Genomic DNA, 16,908 nt, shown 5'->3' on the forward strand with positions numbered 1-16,908 from the left:
GGAGGGAAAGAGAGAGAAAGAGAGAGAGAGAGAGAGAGAGAGAGAGAGAGAACAATAAGAAAGAAAGAAAGAAAGAAAGAAAGAAAGAGAAAGAAGAAAGGAAGGAAGGAAGGAAGGAAGGAAGGAAGGAAGGAAGGAAATGGACACTTCCTATAGGCAGCTTGGAGGATGCAGCTGGGTGAGGCCGGTTGGGATGCAGAAGTGTGGTGCTGCTGCTGTCTAGTGGTAGAAACCAGGCTCTGCAGGAGGCAGAGGGGCCAGAGAAGAGGGTTCAGAAAGGAGTCCCACAATGGCAGAGAGTAAGACTAAACTTGTGACTTGCTAGAGGTAAGGCCTGACCTGGGGGCACAAGTCAGAGGTGATCATCCTGTCCCAAGCCCGGGGCCAGATATGGAGAGGGATTCATGAAAGGAAAGATGAGGTGGTCACAGATCAGCTGGGAGCAGCTTGGGGAGAAACACACACAGAGAAAAGTCTAGTACCTTCTGAGCATTCTTGGGCCTGATCCAGCTTGGTTCTTCCCAGCTGTGCTTTCCAAAGTATTGGTGGCAAACGGATGTTTTTTATTTGATTTTCAAATTCATTTTCAGTCTGATTAAGACTAATATTTTGACCTACATCCAATTCAGTGCAACACATGTACAGAGCATGCTTGGATTTCAGGCGTTTCCAAAACACTCTAAAGGAGCCAAGCCCTTATTTTCCAGATCGTTTAAATCTTTTTGGAGATGAGTAACAACCCAGTTTATGGACTGGCACAAGTCTGCCTTAATTCTTACAATGGTCTGACATAGAGACTTAGAATCTCAAACTATAGGTGACAAAACAGTGACAGAGGGCTGAGGACATGGCTGTTGGAAAGTGTTTGTTGTAAAAGCATGAGGTCCCTAGTTCAGTCCCCAGGACTCACATGAAAAAGCCAGATGTGGTGGCACATGTTTGTAATCTCAGAGCTGGGAAAGTGGAGACAGGTGGATCCTTGGGGCTTAATGGCCAGTTTAGCCTAATAAGTAAGCTCCAGGCCAATGAAGAGACCATTTCAAAAATCAAGGTGATGGCGCCTGATGCCCAAGGTTGACCTCTGGCTTCTACATGCATGCACACACACAGAGGAACATATACCACACACACACATACACACACACACACACACACACACACACACACACACACACATACAATAAAGGAAAAAAAATCAGTGACACTAAGGTTTGCAAGCCATCTGAGGTCACAAAAATCTTGGAAGCTTCAGGGAGCTGAGATTTCATCTGTGGTTACTCTGTCTAGAGCAGTGACCCACCCGCTTCATGCACTCAGACAGCACTATGGTTACCTGACCTCTTTCTTCATAAGCTTTTGATTGTTCTGGAAGCGTGTCTTCAGGCCTTTTCCCTGAGGTCTGGATCATGGGTTGTATTGTTTGGAGGAAAGAATGTGGAGAGGAAGGCCCGGCTTTGCCAGGCCTGACATCACAATCTGCATCCCCTGGGCCCTGTGGCTGACGCAGGCAGAGAGCTCAGGGCCAGAGATATCGAGACCCTGACCTTGGCCTCATTTCTAGATCTCTGTTACTGATGCACTGAGGAGGGAGGGATGAAGCGAGGGAGAGTCACAAATCATTCCATCTAAGGAGGGCCACTTTGCTAAACCCAGGCAGCACTTAGCAGCACCTGCTGAAATCAACAGAGAAAGCTAGGCACTCATTCATAGGCAGACACAGTGCAAAGCGCAGAGGTATAAATGTGGGATCCTTCCTGCCCTGTGGAAGCGTTGGGAGGATGGGCTGCCTTGGTTTTCCTCCTTCCTGTCCGGTTCTCTCCCACTCTGACAACAAAGCTGGACTCTGGGCCACTTCTCCTCAGGCATGGGCACAGGGATGAAAGGAATAAACTTGGACACCATCTCTAACTGGCCCCTCAGAAGACCCTAGCTGATGGCAGACAGTGCCTGAGAAGAGGAGGTGAGATGACCACAGGGAACATGGGGTTTCCAGCTCTCAGGCAAGGGGTTGGAATTCTATGGGTTTGTGAATCATGAGGGTTCTCTCTGGGGTCCAGTGGTTGTACTGAGTGCTTAGGGCAACTTCCAGTCTCCTCAGAGATCCATCCTTCATTTATCAAACAGCCACTGTAGATGCACGCACCTGCCCAGACTCTGGGAACACAGTGACACATGAAGAGCCTTTCAGAAATTGACGATGCATTCCTTGCACACTCCTTTCCCAGGGTGGGTTCACCCCCAGCTCCTGGCAGCCATCCTTGCCCTTATCCTGAATTCTCTCCTTCCAGCCTCTGCTTGCCCATTTCTTTCCTCGGCTGAGAGACAATGCTTGTTGCTCAGCAACTTCCTCTCAGCAAAGGATAAAGTACACATGCTTAGTCAGAGCATGAAGGCCACTAGGATGGAATGAATCACGTCACTCCCATTTGCACACACTCCTGGCATTCATGGGTCCCCTCACCTCCTTCTTCGGGCCTAGCTTCTCCCCTTCCACTTTCATTTCCCAGAGCATCTTTCCCACCTGGACTTACAAAGCACTTTCTGTTCTCTGCTCTCTTCCTCCTTGCCTAAATGACTTTGGGGTTTTTTTGTTTCTTCACACATTTAAATCATGTTAATGGTCCAAGCTCTGACTCACATGTCAACTCGATGTTATTAGTCAGACTTTTTGATTACTGTGACCGAATGTCTGACATGAATAACTTAAGGGAGGAAGGATTTTTAAAAATGACTTTATAATATGGTCATAATATGGACTAATGACTTTTACCTAACCTTGCAATCAAAAAGCCACTGTTTGTAATGTAAACAAGCTCACTGAGCTGTGTGCTCCTCTTGTGACTTGGGTGCATATGACCCTAATCCTTCAAGACCCTTCCTTGTCCTTCATCTAAGAAGCATATGAAGGTGAGTACAGATGTTTTACATAACAAAGCATTACAAACAGGACTTATTGAAAGCAATGAGAGGAATTGAGACAGTCTCTGTGTTATTCTAGATCTAGGAATCTAAGGCCAAAATTCTTCTCTGATAAAATACAGGTGGGTCCTGACTTCTACTTCCCCGTTTCATGCTAGAGATACTGTTTCAATAAAGAATGAGCAAAACTCTTGCCCAAGAGCACAGTTCTGAGAGAAATCTGAAGAAAATGTTCTTAGCAGGTCAGGTCCACTCTTGGCCTTAAAATGAGTGCTAAGAGTCAGACTGCCTCTTTGAGGCACTGCTATAATGTGGCACAGGAACACCTTGGATTTTCCTTATTTTGGCCTGGTTTCAGTGGTTTTGGTCTAACAGAGATGGCATGGTGGAGCAGAGCAGCTCATATCATGGTAGACAGAAAGCAAGAAAAGAAAGAAAGAATGCCTGCTCTCTCCTTGACTGCCTTTGATTTCTGGACCCCAGCCTAGGGGACTGTGAGGTCATACTCAGGGCAGGTCCTCCCTCTAATGGTTAATCTTGATTATCAACTTGATTGGCTTTGGAATCAACTAAAAGACACACCTCTGGGTGAATCTGTGAGGATGTATCTAGGGAAAGTTAACTGGTAGAGGAAGACCTCAAAGTGGTGACTCCTTCTGGTGGACAGCCCATGTATAATGAGGTCTGAGGAAGAAGCAGTGTCGTCTACCTTTGCTGCTTGCCGATGCATGCGTCTGTCCCTGTGGCTGCTGCTGCCACTTCTGCTGACATCAGACTCCATTTTCTTCAGTCTTCCAATGTGGACTGAAGACCAGCAGCTCTCCAGGAATCCACTAGACCTTCATTCAGCACCAGAGTGGGACTGCTGAGGCATCCAGTCTTGTGGACTGGGTAGTTACCGGATTCTCAGCTTCTCCATTATGCAGATGGTCCCTTGTGGACCATCCAAGCCCCATCATGTAAGCCATTTTAGTGCATTTTCTTTTTAAAAACATTTTATTTATTATCACTTTTATTTTATGTGTATGAGTGTATTGCCTGCATGTATGTGAGTGCACCCGTGTTGTGCAATGCCGAGGAGGTCTGAAGAGGGCTTCAGAGTCCTCTGGAACTGGAGTTAAAGATGGTTCATAGCTGCCATGTGGGTGCTGGGACTAGAACCCAGGTCTTCTGCAAGAGCAGTGTTCTTAACCCCTGAGCCATCTCTCCAGCCCCTGCATTCTCTTTTATAAAATACACACATTCTCTCAGTTCTGTTCAATAGAGAACTCTGCCTAATATGCCCCCTTTGTTAATGCTCTTTAGATGCCCTCACAGACAAACCAGAAATGTGCTTTACCAATCTCCTAGGCACTTCGTAATCCAAATTGATAATCAAGAGGAGTTATCACACAAGCCTCTGATTACCACAGTCAAAAAGTATGCACGTTTACTCCAGTCTCAGTCTGCCCGACATACACATTCTCATTATAACTGTCTCCCTTTCTGGCCAGTGCCTCCTATTTCTTCTTTAGGACACACAGTACATGTTCTTGAGGTGGATTCATACTTGTTCCATAAGTGTAGACTCAGTTTTCCAAGGTGGTGAGTGGGGTTTTCAGAAAAACAGAGCTTGTATCACCTGGGAATGACTTGAAAAATGGGCAAGACTCTTTATAACAAGCCTTTACAAACTGAAATTTTACATAACCTTGGAAACTGAGTTAACCATATGTTTTGAGAACATTTAGAACTATGTACTCCTAAGAAAAACAATGTTAAGCCTGGAGAGATGGTCCAGCAGTTAAGAGCACTGGCAATTCTTGTAGAGGACCTGGGTTCAATTCCCAGCACCCACATGGCAGCTAACAACTGTATGTACCTCCAGTTCCAGAGGATCTGATGCCCTCTTCTGACCTTCACAGGCATTGTGCATGAGTGCACTTACATACATGCAGGCAATACATTCATACACACAAAATAAAAATAACAAATAAAAAAAGAAAAACAATGTCGTCTGTTCTACAATGATTTGGAATCCTCATGCAACTCTTACACAAAGCTTTAATCTTATACCATGTTCCCTATTTGTGACTCAGTTATGCCACTGATCAGAAAAATGTATGTATGCATGAGATGTGACAGTGATGATATCGAAAAAAACAAAAACAAAAAACCATGATGTCACAGTGTCTCCCCTACAAATGTTGCAAGCAACATGGGGCCTAGGTTGATGACATCTCTCTGTGGCTTTGTGAGCTGTTCTGAGCCAATAGGATCAGAAAACAAACAACTTCTTCCTTTGTAAAACTGTTACCAAAGACTGTTCATAGCATGCATGGTATGGTGTTCAATAAATAGGGGGGAGTGGAACTCTTTGTTAGAGAGTAGGATAGAACAAAACAGAAGAGAATAGAGTTCAGTTCTGGACAATAGTTCTAAGAGGAATCAGAACACCTCAGAACAAGATCAGGCCCACTCTTGGTTAAACTACTCCAAGAGTTAAGTTTCTCGTCAATGTGGCCCCACCACAGTGTGGTTGGCTCACACAGTTATGCAGGATGAAGGCTCTCTCCATCTGCCTTCTACAAGCTGGAAAGCCAGGAGAGCTGGTGCTATGACTTAGTGAGTCTTAAGGTCTGAGCATGGCAGCGGTGGGTGGGGGCCGATGGTGTAAGGAGCAGATGAGACAGGATGTGCTGGATAGCTTCAGCTGTCAGCGTGGCACCTGGTTGGGGGGATCCTCAACTGACAAATTTCCTACATTGGATTGGCTTGTGGCCATGTCTGTGAAGCATTTTCTTGATTGTTAAGTGATGCAGGAGGGCCCAGCCCACTGTGGACAGTGTCAGTCCTACTGGCAGGTGGTCCTGTCTTGTATAAGAAACCAGCGTACCTCCATGGTCTGGGCTCCAGATTCCTGTCCTGAGTTCCTGCCTTAGCTTCCCGTGATGATAGACTGTGAACTGTAAGTCAAATAAACTTTTTCCTCCCCAAGTTGGTCAGTGTTTTTTTTAAAAAAAAACATTTTATTTATTATTTTTATTTTATGTGTATGAGTGTATTGCCTGCATGTATGTAAGTGCACCTGTGTTGTGCAATGCCACGGAGGTCAGAAGAGGGCTTTGGATTCCCCAGGAACTGGAGTTAAGGATGGTTCATAGCCACCATATGGGTCCTGGGAATTGAACCCGGGTCCTCTGCAAGAGCAGTCAGTGCTCTTAACCGCTGAGCCATCTATCCAGCCCCTGGTCAGTGTTTTTATCACAGCAATTGAAAGCAACTAGATCACAGAGTATCCCAGATCAGCAGGTAGTCAGGAAGACAGGGGCGAATCCCTTTGGCCTACATCTTTTTGTTCTATTCAGGCCCTCACTGTATTGCAGGATGCCCATCCACATTGAGGACGGTGATCCCCTATGCTTCCCGACATGCAATGCTGGGAATCAAAATTGGGGAAGGTGATCCCCTGTTACTCACATGGGCACATACTCACAGGTGCACTCACAAATCATATCAAATCTGGTCATCCTTGGCCAGTCAAGTTGACACATAGAATTACTCATCACAGGCAGGAGCTCTGGAACCTGTTTATCTGGGTTGCTGGCTCTACTTCCTCCTGGGAGGAAAGGACAGGACAGAACAGTTTATTTATTATTTTATTTATTTTAATTTTTATGTGTATAAGTGTATTGCTTGCATGCAAGTAAGTGCACATGTTGTGCAGTGCCTATGGAGGTCAGAAGAGGGTGTTGGATCCCCTAGAGCTGGAGTTACAGATGGTTGTTGCTGCCATGTGGGTACTGGGAATTGAACCCAGGTCCCCCTGCAAGAGCAGTCAGTGCTCTTAATGACAGAGTCATCTCTCCAGCCTGGACAGAACAGTTTAAAGGGTGGCAGATGACTGAGGGCCTGAGTTTACATGGTGTATTTAACTCAGTAGAGAAATGTTTACGGAACTGGCTGTAAGCTAGGGGCTAAATTAATCATAGCTGCATAGAAAGCAAACAAATGAAAAGGAAATGCATTGTTAGCTCATGAAAAGCAAAAGTCATTATTATTAATCTTTTTGAGATAGAGTCTCACTACATAGCCCTGGCTGGCCTGGAACTTGTTGTGTAGACCAGGTGGGCCTTTAACTCACAGAGACCAGCCTGTCTCTGGCTCCCAATAGTGCTAGGACTATTAAAAACATGTGTCACCACATCAAGCTGCTTTATGCTATTTATTTATTTAGTTTAGTTTAGTTTTATTTTCTGAACTTTTTGAGACAGGGTCTCCCTCTATCTCTGTCTGGCCTGAAACTTGTTATGTAGACCAAACTGGAGTTGATCTCACAAAGATTCACCTGCCTCTGCCTCCTGCGTGCTGGGACTAAAACATCTGTAACTCCAACTCCATGTTATCTGACACCATCTTCTGGCCTCCTTGAGCAACTGCACTCATGTACATATACTCCCTTACATACACATAATTAAAAATATCTTGGGGGATTATAGAGATGGTGCAGCAGCTAAGAGCACTTGCTGCTCTTGTAGAGGACCCAACACTGACATGGCGGCTTACAAATGTCTCTAACTTCAATTCCAGGGCATCAAACCCCCTCTTCTGGCCTCAGTGGGCACCAGGTATGCATGTGGTGCATACACATCCATGCAGGCAAACACTCATAGGCCTAAATTAAAATAAATGAATCTTAAGAAAAGAAAAAAAAAAACACTACAGAGAATAAGCAACTATTGAATGCTCATCCCTAAATGGCACATCTCCCCAAATGCATCATCCCCTCCAAAGCTCAGGGAACATCTCAGAAGAAGAGGTGGAAAGAATGGAAGAGTTGGAGAATGGGGACAAATGTTGGGAAATGCTATATTCTGGTCATGACAGGGCTGCTGAACTCTTGAATCCATAGCAACTATGATTACCTGCACAAGATCTGTATACAATTAGGCCTCTCAATATCCCATCATGGAGAAGAGAGGTGCTCACAAGCCCCTCCCTGAGGATCTACAGCAATTAATGCTTCTGGGGTGGGGATAATTCTCTTCAGTGGTGTAGCCACTGGTAAAGTGTCCTTACTACTGTAAATAACCCCTCAGCCAAAGATTCTGCAAACAACACGAATTAAACATATTGAGTCATAAAAAAATGAAAGTATATACACATAATGGAATACTGTATGCCTTCAAAAAGAAGGAAATTTTGTCACTGACAATATGATGGATGCACTTGAAGGACATTTTGTTAAATGAAGACAGGCATGGGGAGACAAGAAGCAGATCTTGCTTGTGTAGGAAACTTTAAAGAGTTGAACTCACAGAAGCAGAAATTAAAATAGTGACCCCCTGTGGTGGTTTGAATGCAATGCCCCCCATAGGCTCCAAGTATTTGAGCATTATGTCCTCAGTTGGTAGTGCTGTTTTGGGGGGCTTTAGGAGGTGTGGCCTTGCTGGACGAAGCACATCACTGGGGGCGGGCTTTCTGCTCCAGCCTCCTCCTGCAGCCATGATGGATTCTAATCCCTCTGGAACTGCAAGCAGAGTAAACTCTTCCTTCTATAAGTCGCTTTGATCAGTGTTTTTATCAAAGCAACAGAAAGTAACTAAGACATCACCAGAGGCTGGGATGGGGGATTGTGAGGTTGGCCAAAGGATACAAAATTTTGTCATTCAGAAAGAACAAATTCAAAAGATCTATTGTGTGACATGATGACTAGAGTCAATACATTTTATGCTTGAAAATTGCTAGGAGGGACTCTCCACTCCTCCCTGTTCCAGAGATGCAGTTCTAGTTTTATCCCTAAGACACGATAGTAAAGGTCAGAGAGAAAGAATTTGACTATATTGGGTGCCTAGTTACCAAGGCTGCCTTCAACTCTGGCAAAGTGGAGATCTTGCCATCAATGACCCTTTGTTGACCTCAACTACATGGTATACATGTTCCAGTATGATTCTATCCATGGCAAGTTCCACGGCAATCAAGGTTGAGAATGGGAAGCTTGTCATCAGTGAGATGGCCATATCCATCTTCCAGGGTCAAGATTCTGCCAATATCAAATGGGGTGATGCTGGTGCCAGGTATGTTGTGGAGTCTACTGGGGTCTTTACTACCATGGAGAAGGCTGGGGCCTACTTGAAGAGTGGAGCCAAAAGGTTCATCATCTCTGCCCCTTCTGCTGATGCCCCCATGTTTGTGATGAGTGTGAACCATGAAAAACATGACAACTCCCTCAAGGTTGTCAGCAATACCTCCTGCACCATCAACTGCTCAGGCCCCGTGGCCAAGGTCATCCATGACAACTTCAGCATCATTGAAGGACTCAAGACCACAGTTCATGTAATCACAACTACCCAGAAGACTGTGGATGGCCTCTCCGGGAAACTGTGGTGTAATGGTCCTGGGGCTGCCCAGAACAGCATCCCTGCACCCACTGGTGTTGCCAAGGTCATCGGCAAGGTCACCCCAGAGCTGAACAGGAAATTCACTGGCATGAACTTCTGTGTTCCTACCCCCAATGTGTCTGTTGTGGATCTGACCTGCTGCCTGGAGAAAGCTGCCAAATGCAATGACATCAAGAAAGTAGTGAAGTAGGCAGCAGAGGGCATCCTGGGCGATACTGAGGACTAGGTCATCTCCTGAGACTTTAACAGCAACACCCCTCCCTCTTCTACCTGGATGCTGAGGCTGGCATTGCCCTCAATGACAATTCTGTTAAGTTTATTTACAAACAAATTTGGCTACAGCAACAGGGTGGTGAATCTCATGGTCCACATGGTCTCTAAAGAGTAAGAAGTCCTGGACCACTCACCCAAGCAGCAGAAAGATAGAGGCCCTCGGCTGGGGAGTCCCTGCCCCAACTCAGCCCTCAACACGCTTAGTATTTCCCTTCACAGCTTCCATCACAGACTCCCAGAAGAAGAGGAGGGGCTTAGGGTGTGTGTGTGTGTGTGTGTGTGTGTGTGTGTGTGTGTGTGTGTAACCCATCCTGGCCTTGAACTTGCTATGTCACTAAGGATGGCCTTCAAATTTCGATCCTCTTGCCTCCACCTTCCAAGTACTGGGATTACCCAATTTTAACAATACTGGAGATAGAATCCAGGGCTTCATGCATGCTAGCCAAGCACTCTATCAACTGAGTTACATCCCCATTGACCCCCATACATGTGTGTGTGCATGCACATACATATACACACACACACATAATTTGTACTTGTCAGAAAACAAAAAGAAAGAAAAGAAAAAAAGTGTCAGATTTATAAACCTGGATGCATGTGTGGGGTCAGGGGATGGGGGGGGCGGATCCAGGGAATTCTGTTTTTGTTATGCATTTGATGGCATTATTTGATGTCTGGAAATCTTGGGCATAGATTACTATGATTGGAAATACAATGAAGAACTCAGAGGCAGGTTATAGACAAGCTGACCACTGCCCCTCTCTGATATCTACTGACATCCTGACATCTACTCCTACTGGAGAGCAGTGGTAAGGCAGAGCCCCATGACTTGACAGGTGCTCTGGATCTTTCATGTCTTGAGAAAGGGTCTTGAGAATTGCTCCAGCCCAGCCTCTGGGTCCAGTGGTGGTTTATTTTCACAGAATAAACTAGCTCCTCATTCAAGGTCAAGCCTCTTGCTAATCTTATTAGGTAGCAACCTGATCCTAAGCACTGCGTGGAAGGATGCTTGGGAAACCCCTGCAAGCCAGGGCTGGGGTGTTGGTTTTTCATCTGAGACTCAGACACTTCTGGTAACTATTGTTCCTGAGTGTGGTTTTTCAAAGCCTTCTTCTCTGCAGATTCACAGATTCCATGGGCGGCCCAGACTGATTCTTCTGTCTAGAGGAATTTGAGGTGCAGAACTAAGGTTTTATAGGAGGAAGGTGATCAAAGCTGACAGGCTCTGGAAGAATCTGCTGGTTCTTGGACTTCAGGCTTTAGGGCTCACACCTCATTAATGGCTGCTCCTTTCCAGGTTGGCTTTGAGAAGCTGCCCACCTGGTACTCTGGCTTGTCAATGTTTTCCAGGCAAATTGCTGTTTGTCCTGGAGCTGGGTTAAGTCCCCAGAGGCCCTGAAGCAAGATCGGAACTCTTTGTCTGAGGAGTCTTGAGCTTTGCCTGTCAACACTTGTGTGTATCCTTCATTTCTTTCCCCCTCAAAGCCGTCATACAAATTCCTCTGGGGCTCCCAGTGCTTAGAGCATCATGCAATCTGTCCTATGAATTTCAATAGAGGATGGGCAAAGATCACTGTTTCTAGTAGGTAGGGAAACTGAGGCTCAGAAAGGTTAAGGGACTTGCTGTGATCATATAGATAGAAAGGGCAGAGTGAAGAATTGGACTGAGGTTTCCCAAGGCCAATACAAAACACCCGAAAGAGTCAGTGCCCGACCTTGATGCAGGGACCCTTACACACTCAACACGGCAAAGTCCTGGGCCAGCTTGCCTGCTTGCTTCCTGAGGCAGTGCCAGGCCTTCAAGCCTCCTGGGCTCCTGCCCTTCCTCCACCTTAGCCTCTTGCTAGAGCCTGGGTTTCAGCTACAACTAACAAATGGACAGAGTCCGAAGTCAACTTACTCTAACAGGTAAAAGAATGGTACATTTTTCCAGGCCAGATAGAAAGAGCCTGTGATTTTATACTGGGTTCAAATCCCAGCTCTGCATCTCCATGGCTGAGGCCATGGGCAGATCTTGAGGCACTCTAGGCTTCAATGTCTGCTTCAACGTGAGGGCAGTAATTCCTGTCTCATGGACTCTTTTGTGGACTGGGTATATAGCTCAGTAGGTAGAGTGTCCTTGCATTCACAAAGCCCTGGGTCCAATTTCTAGCATGAAATAAACCAGATCTAGTGGTACACACCTCTAATTGAAACACTGAGAAGATGGAGGCAAGAAGATCAGAAGTTCAAGGGTGTCCTTGGCCACGTCAAAAATGAAAATGAAATAGGGTCTCTTTTTTTTTTTTTTTTTTTCTGGGCCAGGTTAGAGCCCCGTCTGGCAAAGCATTGGGTACTAATGCTAATTTAGGCTAGTAACAACTACTCCTAGGTTCAATCCACCAATGACATCTGCCCCCTCCCCGTCAAAAAAATTCCCTGCCAGCCCTGGACAATGTTCAGGTGAGGCATTCCTAAAGGTGTTTCCAGAACCTCAGGGAAGAAGCACTCACCGAACAGCACCCTAGGACATAGCACACTGTATCCCTGAGAGCCGGCAGCTGGGCTGCTGAGGACGTCCCCACCTGCTCTTCTCTTCTCCCTTCCATCCTCTTACTGTGAGAGGGAGGATTTGGAATCCTTGCCCCATGGTTCTCCCCCTGCTCACTGGTCCCTTTCCTCTTTCTCTTCACCTCACCATCCCTTCCTTCCTGCTCCTGAGTTCTCTGGCACCGCCCCCCCATTTATTCTTTGTTGTCTGACAGATTTAGAATTATGTTAAAATGTTCCTCCAGTACCCTTCTCTTTCCTGAGTTGGCCACATCTTCTCCAGAACTTGCCTTCTTCACCCAGCCCTGCCTGGAAGTTGCCCCTGACCCTTCCTGTCATACGATGCCCACTTGAACCTGTTGTATGATGCCCACTTGAACCTGAACCTGTAGTTACTGACTCTCAGCATGGCCTTTGCAAGGGTAGGAGGGACAGTTGGGTGAGGGACAGGGATTCTGGGGTCTCTCAAATCTCTTGGGCAGGTAAGAGGTAGGGCTAGTTTGGAGCCTGTGCTACCAAGGACACAGGATGATACAGGTCCCCCATCTCTCCCCATGTCTGGGAATTCTTTGTCAGCCAGGAACATGGGATGGATTAAGGCCTTCTTCTGTCCAAAGAGACAGCCCCTACTGTCTTGGTGAGGAGGGTAGAAGCGGCTGGAAGCTTCCAGGCCCTTCCCATTTGTCCTGACTGTGTTTTTAGAAGAAAGTCTGTCTATCATGGTTTATCAGCTCCAGGAGGTCCTCCTCTGTTTTAGAATGGTCTGGGTACCTGGGCCTGGGAGACTGGCCAAGCATAGGTGGGGCTAGAGGCCTCCTCTGCCCTGTTCAGCAGCCTGGCGTCATGCTGCCATAACCTGGAAAGCAGTTCCCTTCAACTTGAACTCTCTGAGGGCTTCCTGAATCCTGAAGCACAACAGTCCTGGCTTTGGGGAGGAGAGACTTCTCCAGCTCGCTTCCTGCCTTCTATGGTTTAAAGGGCAAAATGCCATCACCCAGTCCTGCCCCAAATTCCATATGACTTTCCAACAGGACAGAAAGGGGCTCTGCTCTCCAGGAAACCCTCTGTCCCCAGGGATCTGCAGTGGGAACAGGCCTGCACTGGGTCTGTAAATGCTGGCTTTGTTCAGAGAAGAGGCCTGGGGAAGGCATTCAGGCTGAGGGAATGATTGCTTTCCCTGAGCTGTGCAGGGCAGGAGGCCAGGGATCCTGTGCCAAGCAGTGCAGCCCACCCAGGTGGCATGGAGGGTCAGCGATCTGCAGCCTGAGCACAAAGAGATGGGATAAGGGAGAGTGCCTAGGTTGGAGGGCATGCTGTGAACCTGGGTCCTGCTAGCAGCAAAGGACCCGTCTGGGCTCCTGGTGTCTCTTTCCCTGCTTCTTTTCACTCTCAGTTCTTCCCTCCACTTGTCCCCACTGGCTCTCCAGTCAAATGCACTAATGTCCCCTACCTCCTTGCCTCTACCTCAACTACATTCATCTACCCAGGATCCCAGCCAAAAGGTGCCTCTTCCTTGAAGCCTGCCCTGCTTCCAGCCAGAACTGAGCAATTTCTTCATTTGTCTCTGATGACACATATGTAAGGTTTGCTAGAATACATCACGGGCTGCCTTGCTTTGGAGCTTACTGTATGTATCTGTCATCCCTTCGTATGTTCCTCCTTCTTACACCCCACCCAGAGCCAGACACAGTGTCCTGTTAGCACAGGTGCTCTTGGGGAAGACTCATTCTCTTTGAAGTTTTACATCTGTGTAATACAAATATTAGCTAGCTAATAGCTAGCATTTACTAAGTACTTACTATGTACCTGGCCAGACCTGGGTATGGTATCAACTCAAATACTCTCCTCACAACTTTATGAAGCAGGCACTAGAATGACGAAGTTTTACCAAGGAAGACGCTAAGACACAGAGATGGTAGGCAAGCTGCTCAGGGCCACACAGTAAGCTGTGAAACACGAATTTAGCTCTGAACAGCCTGGGTCCACAGTCTGTGCTCTTTAGCTCTGCTCCCCATCTCAGTGAGGTTGTGAAGATAGGGGTCTGACTTCTGGGATTTCAGTCAGGGCTCCACCCTCCCTAAACTTGTGGATTTGACAAGGCCACCTAACTCTGAGTGCTGGAGTTTTCTTCTGTGTCAAATAGGTAACAGCGGTACCTACGCCTCAGCATCAAAAGGAGATTTCAGTGAAGATGTGTGCAAAAGGCTTTGCATAGACTCAGCATGTAGGAAGTACACAGAAGGACTGCCCTGTGCTTACTCTTCTTCCTCTGACAGGTAGCTTCAGGTCGGTCCTGGGCCCTAGCACAGGCCAGACATTAAAGGACACTCCTGGGGATGTGCCTGGGAAAGTCACACAGAGGAAACTCAATATGGAGGCCACTTTGCCCAGGATCCTAGCTAGGTCTATGTGTATGGGCCTGGGGGTGAGGTAGGGGAGCCCCAGGTTTGATACCCCAGCAGATAAAATTGGAGGTGGTGAGCACGTCTCCAATCCCAGCACTTGGGAGGTGGAAGTAAGAGGGTCAGAAGTGCAAGGTCATCTTTGGGTATACATCCAATTTGAGGCCAGGATGGGCTATATGAAATCATGGCAACAACAATAATAATAATAATAATAATAATAATAATAATAATAGGAAGAAGGGAAGAAGAAGTCACCATTCAGAAGGCAGAACTGTGATAGAGGCAGCAATACTTCAGTCTGACTGGTGCTCACCCAGGACACTTGGACCATAATAACCTGATCAGACAGGTCCTTGAACTATGTAAGGCACCTTTCCTCCTCACTTTGCCATAGTACATTTTTGGTTCTGTACCTTTCCAGTGGGGATTTGTGTTTGTTCTATCCAGGTAGATATTAAGGTCTATTGGGCGCTCTGGGGCCTGTTCAGACTTCAACAGCTTCAGTTCCACCCCCTCCTCCTTGCATCCTCACCCAGCCCCTCCTGTTCATCTCCAGCTGCTCCACATCTGGCCTTCTTCTGCTGGAAACTTCACTCCCAGGGAGCAGGGTTAGGGGCTACTGCAGCCAGTCAGCAAATTCCTGAAGCATGAACAGGTTGATTTTCATCCAAAGCTTTGAAAACTCAGGATGGTCAGACATGTCTCTTTGGGGTAATGACATGTGCAGGCCCCATGGCCTGGGTCCCAGCTCCTGTGTGCTGCAGTGCTCTGTCTTTCAAAGCAGTCCCAGAATCCCTGAGCCAGGTTCCAGGAGGCTTTCTCCTCCTTCTAGAGACATTCAGCCCTAGCATCTGATTGGACGGGTCGAAATCCAATTCCTATACACTCAGCATTCTGGGCTGGGGGTCTAGCTCAATTGGTAGAGTGCTTGCCTAGCATGCAGTAAGCCCTAGGTTCCTTCCCCAGTACTACCTAAACCCAGGATGATGGTGCATGCCCATAATCCTAGCACTTGGGAATTGGAGGCAGGAGGATCAGAAATTTAATTTAAGGTCATCCTGGGCTACATAGCAAGTTTAAGGCCAGCTTGGGATGCATGAAACTCTGTTTCAAACAACAACAAAACAACTAGGCATCCCAACCAGGAGGTAGAAGGAAGCCTGATGCTCTGGACATGGCCGGCATCCCTTCATCTCACCCACAGCTCTCCCTCTTTCTCAGCATACCGTGATGCTTGGTGCCAGGGATGCTTAATTGCATGTGTCAGTGTGACTGGGCCAGGGGATGTACAGATATCTGATTACACTTTAATCCTGGGTGTGTTGTTTTTAAGGGTGTTTCCAAAAGACAGTGTTTGATTAGTGGACTGGGTACAACAGATAGCTTTCCTGTAATGGTTAATATGGATTGTCAACTTGACAAGATCTAAAATCACTTAGGAGACAAACCTCTGGGCATGTCTGTGAGGGAGTTTCTAGATTAGGTTAATTGAGGTGGGAAGACCCAACCCTGTGAGTGGCACCCTTTCATGGGCTGGGGTCTCAGACTGAATAAAAAGGAGAAAGCAAGCTGAGCACCAGCATTGATCTCTCTCTGCTTCCTGCTTGTGGATGCAACGCAACCAGCTGTCATAAACTCCTGCCGCCATCATAGACTGTGACCTTGAACTGTGATCTTAAGTTCCTTTCATCAGGCATTTTGTCACAGCACTGAGAAAACTAAGACACTTCCCTGATGCGGGCAGCATCTTCTAGTCCCAGGACCAAAAATTCACTTCTCTCCTCCCCTCTTCTCCCCCCATTCCCCTCTCCTCTTCCTCCTCTTCTCTCTCCATTTCTCTCCCCTTCCCTCCCTTCCCCCATATCTCCCTCCCTCCCTTTCCTTCTCTCTCTCAGGTAGAACTGAGACATTAGCCTTGTACCCTTTACCAGGTTTTACATATCAGGGCCCCTGGCTCCTAGGCCTTCTGACTGGAACTAGAATTGTCACCCCGGTCTCCAGCTTGCAGAGACATGGATATGGGTGCCATGGGCAGGGAGGCAGTGGGCCCACAGAGGGCTGCAAGGAATCCAGGCAGGGGTTCAGCAAGTTGGAAACTGCCAGCAGTATCTGGTGCTGTCTCCATGCCAAGTAAGGTGGGTAAAAGAATAGTGCACCCCTAGAATGTGCTGGCAAGGGGGCTACTGCAGTCCTGGCAAAATCCATTTCATTATGAGAGGTAGACCAAAAATCACATTACAGTGGGAAATATGGGAACAGGTGTGGGGGGGGGCAAGAAGGAGGGATGGAGAGGCTGACTTGTTTGTCTTTGAGATGAGATGAATTTATCACAGTACAGAGAAGAAAGTATGGGGGGAGGAGAGAGAGAGAGAGAGAGAGAGAGAGAGAGAGAGAGAGAGAGA

At 47.0% G+C, this 16,908-nt stretch overlaps 1 pseudogene; it reads left to right on the top strand.

Annotated features, from left to right (window-relative positions):
* Positions 1 to 5,543: 5,543 nt before the first annotated feature.
* Positions 5,544 to 9,525, top strand: LOC103736819 (annotated as a pseudogene).
* Positions 9,526 to 16,908: the final 7,383 nt, after the last annotated feature.

Source organism: Nannospalax galili, unplaced genomic scaffold (genome assembly GCF_000622305.1).
Source record: "Nannospalax galili isolate Female #2095 unplaced genomic scaffold, S.galili_v1.0 scaffold54, whole genome shotgun sequence".
In the NCBI taxonomy this organism is placed as follows: domain Eukaryota; kingdom Metazoa; phylum Chordata; class Mammalia; order Rodentia; family Spalacidae; genus Nannospalax; species Nannospalax galili.